Source organism: Myxocyprinus asiaticus, chromosome 30 (assembly GCF_019703515.2).
Source record: "Myxocyprinus asiaticus isolate MX2 ecotype Aquarium Trade chromosome 30, UBuf_Myxa_2, whole genome shotgun sequence".
Lineage (NCBI taxonomy): Eukaryota > Metazoa > Chordata > Actinopteri > Cypriniformes > Catostomidae > Myxocyprinus > Myxocyprinus asiaticus.
Window position 1 is genome coordinate 28,204,237 of NC_059373.1, and position 24,460 is coordinate 28,228,696.

Consider the following 24,460-nt stretch of genomic DNA (forward strand, 5'->3'; position numbering starts at 1 on the left):
TAAGTGTAGAAAATTTTCATATTTTACAAATATACAAAAAAAATTTTTCTTTTTTTTTTTTTTGGCAAAATCTTTATTATTCTAAGTGAACATAAAGGAACATATTAAAATAATTAAAAAAAAGGCATGTCATGACCCCTTTAAAGATTACATTTCTACAAACTTGACATTCATTTTATAAACTAGACTTTTAAAAGATTTCTCAGTTTTACAACCTCGGACAACTATATCTATCAATGACCCATAAACTACTATAATAAACTATAATACTTTTTCAGCATTTATAAATCTTGGTTAAACATATACTAATAATATTTTTACATTTAAGGTTGTATATGTTATCATTAGTTAATGCATTATGAAATAACATAAAGAACAATTAACATTAGTTAAAAGAGCACCTATAAGGGGGACTGGGTAGCTCAGTGGTAAAATACGCTGGTTACCACCCCTGGAGTTCGCTAATTTGAATCCCAGGGCGTGCTGAGTGTCTCCAGCCAGGTCTCCTAAGCAACCAAATTGGCCCGGTTGCTAGGGAGGGTAGAGTCACATGGGGTAACCTCCTCGTGGTCGCTATAATGTGGTTTGTTCTCGGTGGGGCGCATGGTGAGTTGAGCGCAGATGCCGCGGTGGATGGCGTGAAGCCTCCACACGTGCTATGTCTCCGTGGCAACGCACTCAACAAGCCACATGATAAGATGCGCGGGTTGATGGTCTCAGATGCGGAGGCAACTGGGATTCGTCCTCCATCACCAGGATTGAGGCAAATCACTACACGACCATGAGGACTTAAAAGCGCACTGGGAACTGGGCATTCCAAAAATTGGGTGAAAAGGCAAAAAATCCACAAAAAAAATAAAAAATAAAATAAAGAGCACCTATTATGGTTTTTCAAATATTACCTTTCATGTAGTGTGTTATATAGCTGTTTGTGAATGTAAAAAAAAGTCTGCAAAGTTTCAAAAATCAAAGTGCACGAAATATGGAGTTATTGACACCCAAAATAAAGAACCGATTCTGAACACCTAAAACGAGTCGTTAGTAATTCCAGACTTACTTCCTGTACTTTAACCTACGTAATTTGGTAACAAAAAACCCGCCTCTGGTCTGTTTACATGTACAGCCATTGCAGGCTGTTAGCCTGTTAGCTGCTAGCCTCTGCTAACCGGCTAACTCACGTTATTGTCAAACTACATTTAAACGTACCACCGAGAAATGTCCTGTTCTCGTCGTGCTTGTGATGGTGGTTCGGGTTGATCTTCCGATGTATCACTATCGGACTCGGGCTCAAATTGGTAAGGTAAAACAGACATTTTTTCAGATGGAGCTGAAACGCGGATATGGTAGGCGTTTCCTTTTCTACACGAGCTGTAAGCAGTAGACCAATCACAACAGACTGGGACATCTAACCAATCAGAGCAGAGTAGGCTTTAGAACGGATCATTGAACGAGTCGTTTTTGACACTGGGAAAAAAAGGTAATGCTGCAATTTAAATTATGAGCAAATTAAAGTGTTTTTTGACCTTGGATGCATGTAAATCTATTGTATGAGACCTTTAAAACAAAATTAGGCATGTTTAAAAATCATAATAGGTGCACTTTAACTTTATTCATTGTTAGTTCATGATCATAATGCATCGACTAATGTTAACCAGGGCTGCAACTAACAATTATTTTGATAATTGACAAATCTAACGATTATTAGAATGATTATTCCACTATTCAGGCGATTATTGCAACGATTAATCATTAGCTCTTAACCGACTATTCAGCTTCTGCCCCAACTTAAAAGGTTGTATTAAACGTGCTTGCTAACTATAAAGTGGACAAAATCATCTTTTAAAAATACTTTTAAAAATAAGCTATTTGTTTTTCACACAAACGTATCGATTAACTTCAGAAGACATCAATTCATCGACTGGAGTCGTGTGAATTACTTTGATGCTGCCTATATTTGCTTTTCGGACCGTTAAAAATTGGTGTCCATTCACTTGCATTGGATGAAGCTAAAAACCTGGGATACTTTCCTAAAAATCTTAAATCCTGTTCTGATGAAGAAAGAAGGTCATATGCATCTTGGGTGGCCTGAGAGTGAGTAAATTATCAGTAAATTTTCATTTTTGGGTGAACTATTCCTTTAACAGAGATAAACTTATTGTCAAGTGTTTCCAAATGTATAGAAATTTCCATCACTTTTACAGGCCTGGAAATTTTTAATTCCCTGATATTTCCTGTTTGTTTGTTTGTTTGTTTTTTGGGACCGTGGGAACTCTGGAGCTATTGAATGAATGCAGGAGTCCAGAAGTTACGTATCGTCTGCCACACACACGCTTGGCTCAGTGGTGGTTACATAAATCAGAGCACACACCTCTATCGGCCTGCTCAAAGTTCACTTGCTCAACGCAGATGGCTGACCTCTGATCTGCCTGTGTGCAGCAGTCAGTCACGCATCACATAGCTAACACAGATAATAAGAACACACACACACACCACCCACAACAACTTTATGACAAGACAATGACACTCCGGTGAACTGTCAATTGACTCTTGCGTCACAGATATGTAAATGTAATGTAGAGCCTTATGCGGGAGTAATATAAGGCTGAAGCTCTGAGGGAATACCTATAGTATAATCTAACCATCCAGTCCACAGATGAGAGAGCCTAGATCTTTTATGACATGTGTATGGCATTTGCTGTTCTGAACTTAATACATCTATGAAATGTCAGATACAATTCAACTCAAGGGCACCTGGGTTTGGGTATTCTATGTTGAAGATGTTTATTGACTCAATCAAGTGGCTTTGCAGAGCAAACTGTTATTGGAATATAGACCTTATTCACGCTAGCGCCATCTTTGATTTTAATAGGAATGACAGCGAGGCTGTGAGGGATAGACTTACAGTCTCTTCAATGGGCTGTACTGCAGTTTAAAGTGTTTTTGGATCATTCCGCAGACAAAATATTGATAAAATATCTAACCAAGAACATTCAGTATAAAAACTCCAGACAACACGAGTTGTGGAAAATCAGATGGGATGTAGGAGCTTTAAACAGCTTTATACCATTTGTGCCAATGAAGAGACTGCAAGTCTATCCCTCACAGCCTTGTTGTCATTCCCATTACAAATCAAAGATGACGCTAGCATGAATAAGGTCTATAGACAAGGACGTTTTTGTACTGTACTGTACCTATAAGACTTCTTCATGTAAATAGCCTCTGTTATGATTGGCTAACCACTTCACATGTTCACACAGCAAATTTACACTATTCTTCAGGGTGTGCTATGACGTTGAAAACTGAAAAGGCTTTCATGTATTGCTAAAAATGCACGCAGTTCATCATTTTCCTAAATCTTTTAGCAAAAATGTAGGTATAGTAACGTGTCTCTATGAGACCAGAGTGGTCGTTTTGCTGAAGACAGAGCTTTGAAATTATCCAATATAGCAGAATCAGAACTCTGATTAGTTAACCCAACATCATTCAAATTAATTACACCAATACATACAACCTTATTCTAACTTCATCCATGCATACACTCACAATAGCTCATTAACATACACATGCTTACATGCACCATATCTGACTCCTTCATAATCACACACTTGTGACTCTGCCAACACACAGTCCTCCCACATACACACACACAAGCACATGCTCGCACACACCAGCAGTCAGTCCATTCCCAGGCACCAGGCCTCTGCTACTGTAATTCACTTGCTATCTTGCTGCTGGTTTGTTTCACAACACTGTCACATGCAATGAGATTCTCTTGCAGCTCTGGCTTTCCGCCACTCTGCTAGAACATCACTCTGAGTTCACCCACCTCTCCATCAGCTTTTTACGAGCGTCTGTCCACCGTCATCCCACCAGTGCCCCAGTCAAACTCACTCAGCTCTTTAGTAAAGGGTAATACCATGGGCAAATCCTCATGCAGGGTATAATGCAGGGATTACAGCTGCAAGGTATCACAATCCAAAATACACACTTCAAAAGTATCTCAATTCACCTCCCTTTCCTTATCTCTCTGTTTCAATAATTCCACATACCACAAAAATGTACTGTGGTGGTAACATTCATTTGGAAATACAATCCATATATAATGTTTTATTTTATTTGTATTATTATTATTATTATTATTATTTTATAATGCGCACGTGCACACAGTTCAGCGTGTCACTGGTTTGTTCTGAATCAGACCATGTTTATCTGTCTTTAAATCACAGCCTTTTGTGGAATAATGATCATAAATGACCAACTCGCCATTTTGATGTTATTTTGATTAATTGTGCAACCCTGAAGGATCGTGAAATTAGTCTACTGATGCACTCTATGAAACTTAATGGCCAAATTAAAGCCCATTAAAATCATCGCAATATTCAAGAAATTGGTAACTTTTCATCAGCAAAATTATCTCGATTATATAATTAATATTCAATATATATTGCCCAGCCCTAGCGTACAGTCAGCAGGGAATGTGGACTTGCTGATTCAATCCGAGTGACCAAAAGATTTAAAAAATCTCCTTTTTGAGTCAGACAGCAAAACCTTTTAGCCTCCCCATACTCCTCTGCAAACAGTTTTTCAACATTGCAGCCATGGAGTGCCCTAGATCTGAACTAAAGGTCCTGAAACCTTTCAAAAATATTTTTATGCTGCTTTCAATGAAGACTCTTATACATAACAGCACCACAGTAGTTAGAACTCCCTTGCCAAAACCACAGGAAACAAATAAAGAAATACTGAACTGACCCGCAAAATAATCTTGTTGACGGTGGGGTGACAACACAAGATACGAGTGATTCTGCAGACAGAACCTGTTTAACAGAGCGAAGCTATTTTTCAAAGAGCTACCCAGTGACCTGAACATACATGTCATGTGACCCACCTTGTGATTTTTATCAGGATGGATATTCAAGACCTGCAGTCCTGAGGTGAAAAATGCTTTACCAATGTCTGTTTGTTGTAGGTCAGTGGTTTTCTTTTTCTCACAATATTGCATCTAATATATTAGATCCTTGCATTGATATTTTTCTTTTATGTGCACGCTCATATTATTAAATTCGGTTCAAGACACAGGTTAACAAGAGCTAACTCTGAAACCAACATTTGTCAGTGCAGAAATAGACGCTTCTATGAGGCGCCATGCTGGACAAAAGTCAAGTGAACTGTGTGAGAGAGATTGACACTATAATGCCAATTCACACTCTCTCACGCATGTATTGAATTGAGACACATGTATTGCGATGTGTATTGTATAAAAGAAAATATATATATATGTGCATGAATAGACAATGTAAAATGTGTGAGTGTATGTACCAGACATGTCGGGGGCCATCATTTCTTCTCTTTACAGGTCCCTGTTTGTGGTGACCCAGCTTATGTAATGATGGATGAAGAGACAGACACACAGACTCACACTGGAGAGTTTCTTGCATTCCTGGCTGCTCAACACTGTTGCTCCTTCATGCACATTGGGTCTAAGGATATCTGCTGAGATGTGAGCCAGCCAACACACCAGGGCCTTAAAACTTTCCCAAATCCCATGGGGGAACGCAGGCCCTCCGTGATCAACAACAGCCACAGTTTAAACCTAGAGAGCTGTGTATGTGTGAGGAAAAAAGCAATGACATCTTGTAGAAAGGATAGGGCAGTTATCTATTAATTAGGGATGGGATGATATATTCAATTTCGAAATATCACAAACCAAAACAAATAATGAACCATTTTGAGACAAAATTTTACATTTCGATATTGTGTCATTGTTTTCAGTCCATGTGATCATGAATGAAATGACCCATAAATCATTAAAAGCTCTGCTGCTTTATTCTACACTATTTAGACCATAGAACAGAGGGTGCAATCTCCATCTTGTGTGCAATAGTAGCCATACTTCACAAAATGCACACAAGACGTCAACAACATGCCCGACACAGATTGAGAATGCTTTGTCTATGTTAAAATAGCCAGCGAGGCATCACTTTGGCTTTCCTGTTAAGTATGAAGACAATACATGTGTAGTTGACAAGAGGCAGACTATCAATAAGTTATGTTAAACCATAAAATCGTACACAGCAGCCAATACATCACATATGATGCACCATCTTCAACCACTATTCTTGAAGGCTTTATTTTGTTTTATTTTTATTTTTTATATGTATATACGTTTAAATTTTTATTTTTATTAGGAGAATCTCTTATTATTTGAACTTTGAGAATTTATATTGTGTATTAGAGAACTTTATTCTGATTTAGAATGTAATTTTACTCAAACATTTTTTTTAGACATACTTTGTCATTTAAGTGTTGTTATTTTGAATAGAGATTATATCCAACCTCATATCATTTATTGAACCGTATTTCAACTATTGTTGTCTCAGCAAAACAAGCAAAACAGGTAATCAGGTCCAAAATGAACACTTGCCAATCCCCAAATTTGGCTTTGGCAAGTAAACATCAGTTGGTTTGTAAACTTTCTAGGAATCACTAAATAATGCATGGTTGATATTGCAATATACACAAGAATGATATTCCGATTTATATAATAAATCGGCCGATATTCTGACTTTTTTAATAATCGGCATCGGTCGATACATTTTCCCGTTTGGCTGAGTTGTTTCTTGAGGGTGCCGAGAATCGCCTGCTTGCACGTGAAGTGACCGAGACATGTAAACGACCAGTCACAGTTCATTTTGTTGTTACGTGCCATCGTGTTACTACAATAATAGTGATTGTGCAACACAGTCTCATTTAAACGGTCCATGTATCAGAGCTGCGGCAGATGCGTTTGAGCTCATAATGTTAAAGTGCTCGTCTGTTTCATTCTCCCTCTCTCTCCTCAACAGCTCCCTGTAAGTTTTAACTGTCTTGTCTAATGATAAAAGCAAATATCAATCAAACTAATATAAATCTTCCTCTGAAGCATGTATTCTAACAGTCTCTCCTCAACAGTTCCCTGTCACTTTTCTAATGATAAAAGACAAATATAAATAAAGCTTCTATTATATACCATCTGCAAATATGCAGATATTGCACAACACTTGCAGAATCAAATACAAGAGGCCCAAAATAGCTCTTCCCTGCACACTCTTCCCCCTATGAACTGCAGAGTACACACTCGTTTGAGACACAAGATAAACACGTTCAAATGCATTTTAGCCATGTGCACATATAAACACAAGGTGTCACAGACCCTCTCAAACATACATCTCCTTGACAGTACATTCTGAAGATGAAAGATAGAAAGTGGGGCATAGGAGACGAAAAAAATTAAAATAAACTGACTGCAGTGGTAGAAACGAAGAAATATTCTCCCCTCTCCCATTCACATACATAAAAACACACAAACACAGCTCTGCTTTATTAGGCTACATCGTCCCATTCAAAATTCTTGTACCCAGGGAAAGGAGACAGTCTGGCCTGCAAAAGCACAGAGAAGCACTAGGTCACTTGATAAGTAACGTGGAAAAGATCTAGGGTCTTTTAATTAACTATAAGAGAAACGCTGCACAGTTTTAACTAACAGAGCAATGGATAAGTCTAAGCCTTTAAGATGAATTCCCAAATTAGACTGCAGTGATACAGAACTTTTCAACTGACCTAATTAATGTAAAAACATTTCTTATCAGTCACAAATACCTTTCACCAATTCTGAATGAATGAATTCCAGTTGAGTAGTCACTTCAGTTCTGTTTCAGTGTGAATGCCTCGAGTCATTTGGTCATAGTGACAGTTTGTAAGAGATTTAAACACAAGAGGTTGGAAAGTCAGACCTTTAACAAGTGACTTGGTACATAAGATATGGTTTTTCTGAGCAGTTCATATCTGACCAAAGTAGTAAAGCTGCAAAAAATTATGAAACGATTGTGTGCTACACTTGGCAAACAGACTTGAGATGGAGAGTGCTTGTTGCAAGAATTTAATGAGAACCTGCTAATTTAGCAGCTTCTGGGAGTAAGAGAAAGGTCTAGAGGACATCATCTGCCAAAATATTTCACAGAGGAAAGTATTTGGAAACAGTTATGTTCCCTTGTCTTTGGACTTGAAAGTGTGAAGCCTTGGAGATAAAAGGTAAGGAATCTCTTTGTGCTCAAAGAAGTCTATCCTTGAAACTGTGAGTCTACCGTATAATGTTTCTCCAAGGGTGGGTTCTGTCAGAGAATTCTCAAAAAACCCTGGCTCCTCTGTGAAGCCATTCAAAGTCAAAAACCACAAAATATACAGTGCTGTTCTGTTCCACAACATAGCCCAATATTTAACCCCACTCTCTCTCCGTAACCAGCTGAGAGGAAAAATCCAGAGCTCTGCTTGTACTCAAATGTTGTGGCAACCAGTATGAATAGGTTCCTGAGAACCCAGGCAACAGAATCAAATACTTTCCCAACAGGAAAAAGAAGAACCTCCAGCCCCGTTCTGGTATGCCTTTTCCTGATGTAATCTCCAGAACAACGGGAGAATGCTCAGCAAGAGTGCTGTCCTTTCACAATGGCCAAAAAATGACCTTGGTGTGGAACATGTCACCAAAGTGTAGCTCAGAAACACTATCTCTATGATCCACCTACAATCAGATCTCCTTCAAGGCACTTCCCTGTTTATGGACACCCTGTTAAGGTCATATCTCTTTGCCCATTGTCAACTAGCAAGTATTGAACCATAACACCTTCAAGTTGATTAGGTCCTAAAGTCTGAGAGATCCATGAAAAACAACAGCTTGCATCTAGTGCCATTATGCTTCTCGTAAAGGCATAACAAGAATTACAACTATCGCAATGAACATGGGAAGGTGTCAGACTGGCTTGGTTTACAGTAACATGTACAGTGACATGCATGGCTGGTGCTTCACTCAGTCATACCATGCCAATCTCCTTATAAGCACGTCATTCATTTGTATACATTAACATCCAGTTAGTAAAGCACTACTCATGCTGATGGTTGCATTGAAAGCTCAGTACTGATATGTCATGTCACATTAGCCAAACTAGAAGGGTCCAGAGTGACCATTATTTTGTCAAGAAAGACATGTTCCAGGTCTGGATCAATATCTTTGTGTCAAATAAACATAATTCTAACCCTATCTCAAGCCCTAACCTTAAACTACCCCTAAAATCAGAGAGAAATTATTGGTTGATAAGAATGTTGTCCAAGGCCCAAACCCAGACCTAACACTAACCCTGACCTTCCCCTGACCCTAACCCTAAAATCTGATTGTTTGACAGAAATGTTGTTCCAGGAGCAACAAAAATATAATAGGTGTGGGTGAGAAACAGGTCAATATTTAAGTCTTTTTTTACTATAAATCTCCACCTTTGACCAGCCCCAACCAGTAGGTGGCTTAATGTGAAAGTGAAAGTCACTTCCACACCACAGTATGGAAGTGAAATTGAAAGTGTAGATTTACAGTAAGAAATTACTTAAATATTTATCTGTTTCTCACCCACACCTACCATTTCACTTCTGAAGATATGGATTTAAATACTTTTAGTCTTATGGATTACTTTTATGCTGCATTTATGTCCTTTTTGGGCCTTCTGAGTTCTGGTCACCATTCACTTGCATTTGAGGACCAACAGAGCTGAGATATTCTTCTAAAAAACTTCATTTGTGTTCAGCAGAATAGAGAAAGTCAAACACATCTGGGATGGCATGAGAGTGAGTAAATGATGAGATAATTTTCATTTTTGGGTGAACTATCCCTTTAACCAAACCATCCCTTTTTAGATTATAGAAAAATATTCATGCTATAGGATAATGAATATGCCACGCCCACAATTGTCAAGGAAGAAGTAGCTAAGAATGTGAGGGCAGCAAGGGCCTTTCTGCAATTAGCTAGGAAATGTTTTCTGTTATTAGATGGTGTTTTCTCAGGAGATGGATATCAGGCTGCATTCAAAATGCTCTTTGTTGGACAAGAAACCTTACTGCTGAACAAACCCCCTCAGTGCTCCTCCCACCAAGGCTGCTCCCCTTTCTCTCAAACTGTGAATAATAAGATAAATAAACAGCAATTCTGGATGTGACATGAAATGTTTAACAGAGGCACAGGCAAGGCTGTAGTATCTATTTGTGTGTCTGGGAAAAGTTTTTCAAGAGGCGATATCCAGTGACAGCTACAATGAGACTTAATTTTACTATGCTCAATATGGATTTCCATTATGTCCTTAGTATAGAGTACTTAAATGGTTCCCCATCATGGTAAAATCAAAGAGTTGACAACATAATTTCATATGCCCTGGTTGTAACAGACTTGTTGCAGCCTAGTTTTGCATGACACTTCTGTTGATACACAAAGCCATGGTCCAGTGAACTTGATTTGGATGACCTCATGGATACACTGTCAGATATGCAAACACAGAGATGTTCTTCAGAATGTCCAGTCAAGCTTCAAGTTCCTGGTAAAGAATTGCAAAATGTAAGCTGGGAAGAGTAGACCTTTTTGAACAAGTGTAGATCTTACGCAAGTACCCTCACTAAATGGAGACTTTTAAATGGAAAAACTGAACTGGAGCATACAGGAAATTAAATGGAACGACAAACAAACTGCCAATATTTTTTCTTTTTTGATTTGAAGGTTTGGGTATGCCACTTCTTATCATTCCAGACTAATTTAACCCCTGGTAAAAGTATACAAGGGTCAGCGATTGCCAAGTATAGCTTGTTCCAAAATCAATAACATTTTCGTGCCTTATAGTACCATTTGCCCTCCTGCATACAGTTTCTGCCATGGCAGTTTAGGTTGGGTAATCATAACAAGAGAAGTACCATACAAAAATAGATAGCTGGACTTTCCCTATGCAGTATCTTTGGGTAAATACTTTCTCTGTCACTGTTGACACCTGGGATAGTGCTTTACACGCTGGCCTTCAGATTAACCTCATTCATCTGTGTCATGGCTCATCAGAACACTGCCTGCTGCTCATTCAACCTGCAAACTGCCTCATCCCAAAGCTGCTTCTGCGTACTGACAGCTGTTGACTCTGTACAAGAGTCCAGGAGATGGCCTATTTATCAAGAACCTTCAGATTTATCACTGACAGGGTTTTTGGAGCTTAGTTCTTAAGCTAAGATGTAAAATGGTGTTTAACCATTATAAGCGATGATTGCCCTTGCAAAAGTAGCCACCATGATGACATATTGTTCTTTATGTTTGCGATGACATTTCTATGCAGTTGCTAAGGTGTTTGAAGTGTTTTTAACGCATTGGTATGTGGTTGCTAGAGTGTTCTGGATGGTTGCTAGGTAGTTACTCACTGGCCCAAATCAAAAGAGCCCACCCCAAGTTCTGGTCCCTGTATATGGCTTGAGTCCCTGTTTCATTGTCTAGGGTTTGCCCACATTGAGCTCCTCTTGAATTAGGTTTAAAACGAGTGGTAGAGATGTGAGAGGTAGGAATGCTTGTCTGGCTGCCTCCTCAGAGAGCCTCTTTGCAAAGACTTTACGGGATAACTCCACAAGAGGAGGGGAGTGTCTCTCCCTCTAAACACCGGCAAGTCTCCACCGCTCGAATGACATCACTTAAGAGTGGATATGGGATGGAACTGGGGTGGCTGTTTAGTTGTTTTATCTCAGCACCCAGTATTTTGCTTTGCATCAGCCTGCTTTTTCTCTGGTGTGTCTCCCATTCGTCATAACCACACTTCTGTTCAAGGCCAACCTTAACTTCAGGAAATTCCATCAAACTACTGTAACTGCACTAAGTACAGCTTGAAGTAAAGTCCCTGAACCCTGCCCAAAAACTTCCTTCCACAAATTTCACATTCTATAACACACGATAGCTAATGTGAGTGTTTGATAGGGACTGCCAGGCCCGACAGCAGCTGTAAGATGTAAGATGGGCCATAGGTCTCTAAGGGTGGGCTGTATAATTGGCAGTAGCAAAAAATAACTAATAAGTACCATGTTACCCTTTTACCCTGGGTTTTTTGGACCTTGTACCACTCAAATACCATGGTAAATGAAGAACACAATGCTATGGTATATATCAATATGCCATGGTATTACCATTTGACACAATAGCTGTATGATGGTATGGTTACTGTACTGTACCCCATGCAAGAAAGGGGGCAGGAGTTGCAAGGGTGGACTGAGCTTGTTATAAAACATGGTATTACCAGGGTACCATGTCCAAAAATTGTGGTGTTAACACTCAGTGGTACTTTTTTGTTAGCCCAATTTGGAGCCAGGCCTGGGTAATGCACGTCAACTAAATAATAAAGCATGCATAATAAGGAAAGTCTATATCATGCCAAAAATAACAGTGGTATGGGTGGATTTCGGTATTCCACAGATTGTTTGTATCCATGCAGTTTTCCTGTTATTGAATTCCTCTCTCAGTGCGTATCCTCCTTTGTGCTGGAAGTATTCCATCCTGATACCCGCTGTGAGACGTGTGCTGCTTGGCAGGTCCCTATCCATCACTTTCACCTGGCAAGAAGGACACGTACGCACTCACCATCCAGCAATCTTCAGCCCTGTGTTGGCCAATCCTGGAGTGTATTCCTCACAGAATCTGAAGGGGTGGTCTGAAGGTCCAAGTGGTCCTATTTATCTACCAAGTGCATCAGGAAGGATGGCATTCTGCCACCGCAAGTATGGTCATAATTTTTTGCTTGTAACTCTAAAGCTGGTCAAATGGTTCCAGCTGCCCTTTGTTTGTCAAGTATATGCAAAACAAGCAAAATTACTACAGTTGCATAATGTAATACATTTCAGAAAGAAAGAAAGAACACTCTGCTTTCTTTTGAAGCAAGAGAAGAGATAAAATATTCAGCTGTAACACACTTACAGTATATACAAGCACATTATCACATTTGAATACTAAAAGAATTATAACAGATATGAAACTGACAGTATAAAGTCTAAAAATAGGTGGGCAGTTTTATCATGTTTTCCAACCAAGTTCCTCATAACAAGAAAGGCAATTCAAGAGACAAACTTCACTGTGAATACCATTAAATATAAATAAAGGCCAACTGTTGTGATAAAAAGGTTGAGGGACATGGATGTACACTAACATCAAGCACACAGAGCACTAGCTTGTACACTGCCTCAATAATTGACTTAAACATAATGTTTTTGCAATATCCATTGCAAATTGAGCCTTTCAGACTGGCTTTTTCCTGAGGGCAGTTATACAAAGAACCATCATCCTCTTTATCACTGAAGAACTGCATTAAAGACAATGAAGTGTGCTCCTTGAGGCTTTCAGTAACAAGACTTCTCCAGGACTGGCTTCAAAAGTGTTTTTTGTTTTTTTTTCACTGTGTTTCAAACCAGTTGCACATGAGTGCAAAGCTTTGCTGTTCTTTGTTACTTTCATGGTGAAAGAGTGGCATTAATAGTGGATCTACTGTCTGGATATGCCCAGAGGGAGCAGCTAGCATACTGATATCCACACCAAAGGAGGACAGCGACCCATAGAGGGGTCATCGTTCCCCCACACTGACACAGAGCCGCTCCACTATTCACACTCTGCCATTCAGGACTTCATGCATTGATTCCCTTTATATCTGACTCTGTCCCATCTTCACTATAAAGCCTCAAGATAAGTTGACTGGCAAGCACCAATAATGCATTCAAGTGTACTTGGTAAGCTTCTTCTTCCGATTTAGGCAGTCAGTATTATGATAATGCATTCAAGTCGGAAATAAAATACAGATGTAGCCAAAACAAATAAACAAAGAGCGAACTGACAGGCCATTGTTTCTGTTGTACAGTAAATAAGCCAACTGAATATGCTTGCATCGCTTTTATAGAATGTATATGATTTATTTATGCATGATAGTAAAAAAAAAAAAAAAATGCATTACGTAAGATATGAAGGGTGAGTCATCAGCTGAACATTAGTTGACTACAGTGCTGTTGTATGCAACACTTTAATATTACTGAAGTACAGCCCTGGAAATTGCAAATCAATCACTTCAATCTACTATAGAATTGACTTCAGCCATTTTTGGTGTTGACGCTTTTGAAATCACAGTTCATAAACTCATCATCGAAAATTAATAGTATCTGTGCTTTGAGTATGACTTTGCTTGGTCATTTTCATGCACATAACTCGAAATTACAATATGTCCATGCCGCTTGAAGGTATGACCCTATTATTCTGGACTTTCAAAATGACTTGACTGTCTAGAAGTCATATATATGTATGTTAATCTCTGAGCTAATGCAGCACTGTAGAGCCTGATATGACATGAATTCTAGAGGCTTGAATGTGATTTATTCATGCAAGTGCTTTATTTTTAACAATTAAAATAATGAACTGAATCAACTGCTTTTGGATGGATGAAGAGATTTATTAATGAGGCTGAAGCTCCACATTATGCAAGTCTGAAATACCCAAATACAGTCTGAGAATTCAACACATCTGCTGAACACTGAATAGTTTCAAGCAAGTTCACAATCATTGCATTGTTCAGCGGTAAAACGAAAGCTTCCCTCTGTCACAGGGAGTCACACGGAAGACGAGCAGCCTGCACGCTGACATCCACTCACTGAAGAAAGGAATGCTTTTCATCTCAATATAAAAAAAGCTCTTGTGCGCTGGAGTACAAAAGCAGGTTAGGGACGTGTACTGCGCCCATGGAGCGAGAGCAAATGAATAGAGCTGAGATGAAAGAAAAGCGCTATAGAGGTCTGGAACAGCACTGCTCATTCTATCCCCATCTCCTCCCTTTCCTCTCCTCATTCCCTCCCCATACTTTCTTCCTACTGCAAGACTTTGACACTGTGAAAGGACACTGATCTCTTAGAAGCATTACAATGTAATGTCTCCTTGAAGCATTACATTCAAGGTCTAGAAATGTGGACTGTAGGAATGTGCAAAACTACATCCTTTCAAAATCGATTTGTCAGTGGGTTGCCAAACACCCTGTCTACACCGGAAGTGAACATCACATCAAAAGCAAATAGCCTAGATACCATTATAAATAAATAAAGCATCCTTTGCACCATGCCGACAGTAAAAGCTTGTCCCATTCCATTTTGCGCTGCGTGTGCTGGCGCTACCTTAGCCAACAAGACAAAAGCTGTGTCCAAATGACACACTATACACTATGCACTTACAAAATATACTATGCACTCAGCCGTGTAGTGTATGAATTTTCAAAGTGTAGTATTTTCCCAAATGGAACACTTAAATGTGCAGTATGTAAGATTCAGAAACCCTTGTTATTAATGACACCTGTGGCCGTTAAGTGAACTGCAGCCAGTTACCTGTTGCTCGTGATCATGCACACACTCCATAGGGACACGAGCGAGCATCAACCAAAACAATGACGTAACATACAAAGAGGCTGAACGTGATTCACCGGCAACATGCTGACGGATGAGGTAGCATAAATAAAATTACACAGTTATGATTGTTTTACTACAAACTTTAAGACTGCATATTATATTTGACCCTCCAGTGCTGGAACAGGGCTAAAAAAAAGTGTGGATATAGGTCTGGCTATGCGAGACTGTAGTTTGAAGTAATCACTTTTCTTTGCATGATACACTGACTGCATTTATATGATACTATTGTGCTACTGACATTAACCTGACTTTTAGTATAAAGAGAAGACCGTTTAAATTATTTGAAAGTTACGAAGCAAGGTAGCTTGCAATTCGTCAGCGTTAGCAGGCAAGATCAAGTTAGCTAAAATTACACAGATAAATCCTTATGGCACTATATTCCACATGCTTTGCAGTTATGTAAGCTTACCTGTCCAGTAAGAAGAACGCCAATTCAGGGTCGGTTTTGATCCCCAAAACCGAACGAAGTTCCCTCCAGGAATCAAATGCCCTGCCGATGTTCACTCTAGTTTTCGCTCGACCACAATCACGTTCCCACTTAGCCAGACGGGATTCAGTAGACAAATTTTTTTTTATTTTTTTTTTTTACTTTTCTCAGAGTTTGTGTAGGAGTCGGTGTTGTGCTGGGAGCCGGACGTTTGCTGGATTTCATCTCGAAGATAACATTACCTAGTGTTGCAGTTTGTTGTCACTGTTGAATAGCGGAAGAGAATCTATTACTGTCTGAGGCAAGGCTCTCGGGAGGGCGCGTAAACGTCACATCCTTTGGATTTTCCCGGCAAAAGCGACCCGCTCCCTTCGCATGAAAATCAGTCTACAGGCTTTAATAGGCAACCTAGGAAGTCCGGGAAGGGCTCATTTTTTAAGTTGCGTTACAAGCCACTCATCCATTGGCAAAAAAAGGCGAATACTACATGAACAATGTTACATATTGCACCTTTAACGGTTTGTTACTACATGGAAGCGCTCGCCGTTTAACAGCTGACGGAAGTGACGTTTCAAGCGCACGTGATGTGTTGTCGGTAGCTTTAGTGCGTTAGCCAACCTCAGTTCAACACTTGTATCTCAAACAACATACATATTCACACAGTGTGGAGTGATGGTAAAGCATTAAACTTACATATGCAAGGTGCTGTCTTCACAGAAGTTTCACTAGCTGCTACATTATTTATTATTTACACCTGTTTCGTCAGATCAGCAATGCAGCCAGGTAACTCCCCCCCCTTCTGCTATATATATGGCAAGCCGTGAGCGCTGAGTGCACGAAGTGTCCAACATTCCTTACTCTGTTTTGACGGTTGAAAAAGTGCATCATCTGGGTACTAAAATTACACCTCTTTTTGTTGCATTTTCAGTGTAAACATACTACTTGCACTACAAAATGAAGTAGAATGGTGCAGAAGTGTGTGAATTGGGACGCACCTAAATACCCAGTTAAGAATGTTTGCTTTGACGCATCCAGTGTAGACAGCCTCAAGCCACTGCGGCGTGACACAATGCATCAATCAACGTGCCCAGTGTAGACAGGGTGTAAACAAGTAGTTGAATACTGGTCTTAAGGAAGCCTATATAGTTAGGCTGGTTCACAGGATCCCAATTGGACACTTTTCTAAAGGCTAAGTTATACTTCATTTTTTCTCATGCCGGTACATCTCGTACAAGCGCTTTAGCCCTTCAAAATACTCTTTGGGCACCCTCACACAAAAACTGCTTTGTGATACTCTTTAGGACAGTCAATGATAGGCACATGTGCAGACAATGCACATGGACACTAATCATCTAGTCGGTTCTTGGATAACTACTTGGCCATAGAAACCCGTCTCTAGTGGATTGTCCTGCCTCCAATTCCAATCCAAGAAGGCAGCTTTAGCCAAGACAGTCAGAGCTCTTGGTGTTGAGTAACGGGAAAAAAATATGTCCATAACATGAATTAGCCTTTTATGCTGCAGAACAATGTGGCCCAGATCTAGAGTTCATGCATGCATACCTGCGAGGGAGTGTACTTTGAGAGCTTGCCTGGATAGGCCTAACTTAACACTAATTTTCCAACAAAGGGTGAAATCTGGTTGACTCCAGCTCCACCCCTTCAATGTGTAAACAAATTTCTGGTCCAGCTGGCTCTGCTCACCCATTGGCAGAAGTATTATGTAAGCAGTGTCTGCAGGTGGAGGTGTGTCCCTCCACTGGCACTCGAGCGTGTAAATTTAGCCTTGCCTGCACCTGTCACAAGCTCAGCTGGGTACAGCAAACTCAACTCCACCGACTTTGTCATATTTTTAAGGGGACAGTTCACCCAAAAATGAAAATTCTGTCATCATTTACTCAGTGATGGCCATTCACTTACATTGTATGGAAAAGAGATCCAATGTGACTGAGTGGTGACTGAGACTATAGTATACCCAACATCTCCTTTAGTGTTCCATGGGAGAAAGGAGAAAAAAAAAGCACTTCAGAAGTGGCAGGTGTGTGCGTGTAGTACGTTTAAAAAACTGAACAAATGAGCAAACACAACAGAGCATTTGTGTTTAGGCCATACTTGGTGTCTTAATTACTACTACTCATTAGCATTTAAAAGTAAGTGGTGCTGGGGCCATCAAAAAGACATTTGCTTACTGAGTTATGAAGCACTGAGCAATTCCCTTCCACGCAAAACTCTCTGAAAAAGGCATTCACTGCATAATCAGAGCAGACAGCTTAGTCCCCAAGTACAAGTTTGCAAAGGGCAGCCCGTGCGGGTGGAAATGTTTTACAATCGTACAGAAAAAGAGGAAATACTAATCCAGTCACTCTCAGAAACAATAGGATTTTCATTAAAAGCGCAAGGATTTCTTAATAATTGGAAATGTAAACTAATAATAAGCATGATAACTGAGCATGCAACAACAATACTCAGCAGAACACAGTGAAACTGAAGCACAGTGACCCTGCAAACAATCTGCATTTATTTATTTCAACATGCTACTCTTTCAACATTCAACACAACTCTTTTTGCACAGTAAATTGTTTAATTCATTGCTACTTCTGTCTCCTTTCTATGCCTCTCCATGCTATGCAATCTAAAGGTGAATTACTTCTCTTTGTTAAGCTGAATCAGAGGGAAAGGTTTTGTGTACTGTTCATTCAGCCCTTTAGGAACAACAATGCTCCTACATGAAATTGTTTTTTACTCCATTTTGACTGTCCTATGAGCTTTAAACCTGCACACAATGAACTGAATTTAAATGTGGCAGCTATATGTTGCAGCGTCTATGTATAGAATACCGTATAGTATAGTATAGTATAGTATAGTATAGTATAGTATAGTATAGTATAGTATACCTGTAAATGTACTATACAGTACAGTATAGTATTTTACAGTGAAGTATTTTTTTTAGTATATGCTGCGACTGCAATATGAGCCATAAGCATGCACATTAAACTTAATTCAAAGTCAAGGCTATAAGACGAATATTGTATGGAACCACTGATATATATTATAGAACTGGATTGCTCATGACGTCATATCAGTGAAACCACTGAGCCACCATATTGCTATGACCAAACATTCCAATGTCCCTATTGACTTAACAGGAAATCATCTCATTTCAGTGAGTAAACATTAGTCATTTAATCACCAATTTTATATCTGAAATCTGCATGTACATCCCTACAAGGCAAACGTCCTACACATGTAATTATTTTTTTTATTTAAAGGTGCAGTATGTAACAATTTTCATGTAATAATTTTTTTTTGCCAATGTGTGAACGGCTTGTAATGCAACTTAAGAAATGAGCCCTTCCCGGACTTCCTAGGTTGCCTATTAAAGCCTGTAGACTGATTTTCATGCAAAGGGAGCAGGTCGGTTTTGCCAGGAAATCCAAAGGATGTGACGTTTATGCGTGCTCCCGAGAGCCTTCTACTGAATCCCGTCTGGCTAAGTGGGAATGTGATCGTGGTCGAGCGAAAACTAGAGTGAACATCGGCAGGGCATTTGATTCCTGGAGGGACCTTCGTTCTGTTTTGGGGATCAAAACCGACCCTGAATTGGCGTACTTCCTATTGGACAGGTAAGCTTACATAACCACAAAGCATGTGAAATATAGTGCCATGGTTTCTAGATCGTAGTACAACATATGGCATACAAAACATACAATAGTGCAACATAACAGTGCAGTGCAACAGTAAACTGTCTGGTATAGTTCGGTAGTATGTAGCTGTATGTGTGTATCAGTATGCTATGTTAGCTGATAATTAATTTTAGTTTAGTCTCATAGTTTGTAGTAAAACCATCATAGCTGTGTAATTTTAATTTTGTTACCTCATCAGTCAGCATGATGCCGGTGAATCACGTTCAGTCTCTTTGTACGTTACGTCATTGTTTTGGTCGATGCTCGCTCGTGTCCCTATGGAGTGTGTGCATGATCACGAGCAACAGGTAACTGGCTGCAGTTCACTTAATGGCCACAGGTGTCATTAATAACAAGGGTTTCTGAATCTTACATACTGCACCTTTAAAGTCGGGAATTTTTCCTGTTTCTTGAAAGCCAGAGCAAGTTATTTGTATCTATATTACACTATAACAGTATCCACCTCTAACAATCTTCATCAGTGAACAGATCAGCTGAATGTAAACTAGTTCACTGAAACTGAAGTAAGATTCAGACTTATTTATTGTGAACATTGAAGTGTTTGTTCAGAGTTACTTGTTTTATGTTTTCATCAAAAAAGTGCCTTGTTCTCGTGGTCACTTGAATAAGAGCGCTCTCTCCCTCTATCACACATGCGGCGGGCGTGCAGAGAGTGAGGGAGACACAAAGCAAAGCTGGTTAAAATTAAGCTGATACGCTTGGTTTAAATGGCAAACGAACACATATTTATGACATGTATCCGTGTATGACTACAGAGAGCACTTCAGTATGAAAACAAGCAAATCCCGGGCATTTAAGGCAATTTAGAATCCTGGTCTGACTTTTTTTAAAGCTGGTTTTAAATCGCTGGTTTATGACGTTCATCCTTGCGTCATTACGTCATGTCCGCACACACAGGAAAGAAGTGCCGGCTGTCTCATGTTCTGGCTGGAGAAACTAACTACGCTGTTTAACTCAGTTCAGTAACACTCACACAGTACAGGACAGCATCGTTGCAGTCTAGATGGATGTTTATCTGTTATCCATTTGGCAAAGTTGTTTACCTGCTATAATACTTGGATATGTTTTCTGGTAGGGTTGTTGAAGCTTATATTGCTTGTCATGCTTTTAGGAATCGAACATTACTCATGTGTTAAACGATCACGATGTATCTACGTTGTCCGGTTAAGTTAAAGTTACATGTTTAATATGGATGACTCCTGAAATTGACTTTTTGTAATTGTTATATTGCATATTTAAGCATTTTTATTTATTTATTTTTTTTATAAAGTATATTTTATCCCCATCATTATTGAATCCTCGTTTTATGTTTTCAGTTTACGGTGTTATTGTGTGCATTGCATAGACATGCTATTGTAGTAACTGAGGCTGGACAATATAGTATAAAAATAATAAAGTCTTCTTTTGAACTCATATCAGCCATATCACGAGTTTAACCTCTTAAGCTGAAAATTGTAGTACAATTCAAACTTTAATAGTAGAAAAAACTCTTGAATAATCATATTAAGATCTACTGGTGGTGGCTGAGGAGAGTCCCCCGTTCTCTATTTAAAAGTGCTTTGAGTGTAGTGTCAGAAAACTAATTTAAATATGTAAATAACAGTATTGTTTATCTTCATCAAAGAAAGTAATATTTCCGTTTGAAATGTTTAATCGTATAACATAATATCAGCATGAAAATAGCACTTTATGACTCTGGCTCCAGTCATGATCACACACAAGCGATGTCAAGGTAAACTCAAATTGGGAGATTCATCTGCCAGAAGAGCAGTGCCAGAACACGACTGATGTAATGTACTCTTCTGCAAATTGCTTGCAATTTTAAGTTTCAACCACAGATGTCGCTAGAGAGCACAAAGTTACATAGTGCAGCTTTAAAGTCCCTTTCGGGGGTATGGACATATTGTCACCCTAAACAAGCAGATATTGCAGCTTTTCCTACTTACATTAAAACTTGTGGACAGTTTTCCCGCTTCCTTTGGTGATCGTTGTGCTGCACTGATAGGCTGAACGCCGGGGCAGGTGAATGCTCTGAAATCTCGATCTGCGTATATCTTCTCCCTCAAAACTAATATTATCCATAAGGAGCAAATAAAAAATTAAATACGATTGTCACTGGAGGACGAAATGCAACTGTCATATCCGCAGGTCAGAAACGGTGAAACAGGGGTGTTTTTGCCAGTCAGTCATTGATGCTCTATGAGAGGTTGGGCATACCAAGATGGCCGCTCAAACACTTCCAGTGGCTTCACCTCCTGCAGGTAGTTTACCATTACATCAGCGATCCAGTTCTATATATATATATATATATATACAGTATCAGTGTATGGAACAGCTAATTATAGTATAGTATAATATAGTATAGTATAATATATTATTTGTAGATTTGTAAATGTACTATATAATACAGAGTATAGTGTATTATAATATAGCACAGTATTTTGTAGTATAAGCTGCAACTGTCATATGAGCCATAAATGTGCACAATAAACTTAATTCAAAGACTAGGCTATAAGACGAATAGTGTATAGTATGGTACAGATAATTTTAGTATAGTGTACTATATTGTAGTATTGTACAGTATTAGTAGACTTTTAAATGTACTTTACAAAATAATATAGTTAGTGTATTGTAGCATAGGACAATATTTTTTATTATGTGCTGCGACTGTAATATGAGCCATAAGCATGCACATTAAAATGTATTCACATTCAAGGCTACAAGACGAATAGTGCATGGTACAGATTATCATTATAGTATAGTAAAGTACAGTATTGTATTGTATAGTATGGTATTATAGACTTGTAAATATACTACAGTATAGTACAGTGCAAACTTAATCCAAAATGAAGGCTATGAGATGAATAGTGTATGGTTCAGATTATTATAATATAAATTAGTATGGTATAATATAGTATAGTATTACATTAGTAGACATGTAACCTACTGTACATGCACTATACTGTATAGCATTTTATAGTTTATAAGAGTAGTAGAAGCGAAAAACCTGTGCACAGTGAACTCAATTCATACGATATATGTTGCATAGCATAGTATATTATAATATCGCATTTATGTTCAAGTACAGTACTATATATGCTGTAACTCGTGCATGAGCCATAAATAAATGTATGTTAATTTAAAGTTAAGACTACAAGATGAATAATGTAGTATGGTATACAAATAAAAGTATAGTATAGTATAGTATAGTATAGTATAGTATAGTATAGTATAGAACAGTATAGTACATTATAATATAGTACAGCATAGTATAGTGTAGTAAGTATAGTATAGTACAGTATAGTACATTATAGTATAGTACAGTGTAGTACAGTATAGTATAGTGTAGTAAGTACAGTATAATACAGTACAGTATAGTACATTATAATATAGTACAGCATAGCATAGTGTAGTAAGTATAGTATAGTACAGTATAGTACATTATAATATAGTACAGCATAGCATAGTGTAGTAAGTATAGTATAGTACAGTATAGTACATTATAGTATAGTACATTACAGTACAGTATAGTATAGTAGACTTGTAAAATGATACTCTGATCCTAGAAGAAATATCATATGTGCATCGGGCAAGCTCAACAAACTGTTTGCATAACCACCGATAAAGTGTATGGTTTAATAAATCAACCAAAGCCGGCATTGCACATCGGTCAAAATGCGTAGAGTAGTACAACCAGCACTGCAAACACATGAGATAAACACAGCAACAGCTCATTATATAACCAGCCGAGATGAACTAAGTGACATCACAACGGGATTTACTCAATGACTGTGTCTCCCAGACAGTAAGCTTCCTACATAGACAGCATTTTGGGGCATCAAATGAGAATAATACGATATGATGCCCACAAATACCGCTTAGGTAGGCATCTCACTAGGTTTTGAGACACAGCCAAAGCCTCGTTTTGTTTTACTAGTACGGGTTATACTCTATACAGATAATACACTTGCATGAGACGTGTCACCGTGAACTGAACGGTTCAAACGGGCTGAAACTAAACTCAACATCCTAACACTTCCGCGATTGTTTTCACACAAAAACCTTTCCAGCAACAGTGTTGACTCAGCAGAAGTGCGCACAGCTACGACGAGTGACAGACTCTTAAAAAACAGTGCAACTGACTGGACATTAGGTAGCTGTTTAAATTACGGTTTAAAAACACACAAAGTTAACCAGAAGATATAAGAAGAGGCGGAGTGGCGGAGTGGCGCAGTTGCTCCAGCCCCGGCGAGAGCGCTCCCTGCTCGGGCTCACAGTGCACAAGTAATCGCCCCGCTTCCCGTGCGCGACTTCAAAGTAGTTATATAATTTTTAATTGACATGACAAATACCACATAGTGCACGTCTCGCCAAGTCGATCACAGACATGTTGAGATAACAATCAGTGCAAATGTCACAGAACATATTTTCAAAGGTTTTTAAATAAACGTAATACTCCTGCGTGCTTTAGTTCCCAGCCATATTTTTCCCAGATAGCAACAAAATCCAAAGGATGCGGACTGTTTGGTGCTGATTAAAAAACAATGCATGCACTTACTGTACGGTATAACTGGCAGGGAAGCGCGAGGCTCTCGGTGCTGCTAGTGCTCCGTGCGTTATCGCGCACTGCCGGTGGAAACGTCTCCCCTTCTCTCGTACAATGATATCTGCTGCAGCGGAGCTAATAGCGCTCCGTACCACAGTCTCCAGTGTGCGGGTGTGTGACCGAGGGAGTGAGTGTGTGGAGTCGTGCGTGCGTGCGTGCGTGCGTAAGTGTGTGTGAGTATGAGTGTGTGTATTCCAAATATGGAGCAGTTGGCCGGCCCAGTTAGGGCAAATGGATCGGAGGTTATTCCATTTTAAAAAAAGTGTAGAAAAAGATAATGACGTTTGTGGCGCCATAAACATAAATATTATATGAGGTCTTTTAGATACAGTAATGTCATTGCTACTGATATAATAGAAGTTGTATTATACAAGAATACTGAATAGCCCTTAGGCTATAAACAAATATGAATGGATGATCACGTGATGGTAC

The 24,460-nt window shown here is 39.0% G+C and overlaps 1 protein-coding gene across 1 annotated transcript in view; it reads right to left on the reverse strand.

The window, feature by feature from the left end:
- LOC127421121 (ataxin-1-like) overlaps positions 1-24,117 on the reverse strand; it is a 115,660-nt gene extending 91,543 nt beyond the window's left edge. Inside the window, exon 1 of the mRNA XM_051663895.1 lies at positions 23,981-24,117. The gene's annotated coding sequence lies outside the window, so the exon portion shown is untranslated. The remainder of the gene's footprint in view (positions 1-23,980) is intronic.
- Between the last annotated feature and the right edge of the window lie 343 nt (positions 24,118-24,460).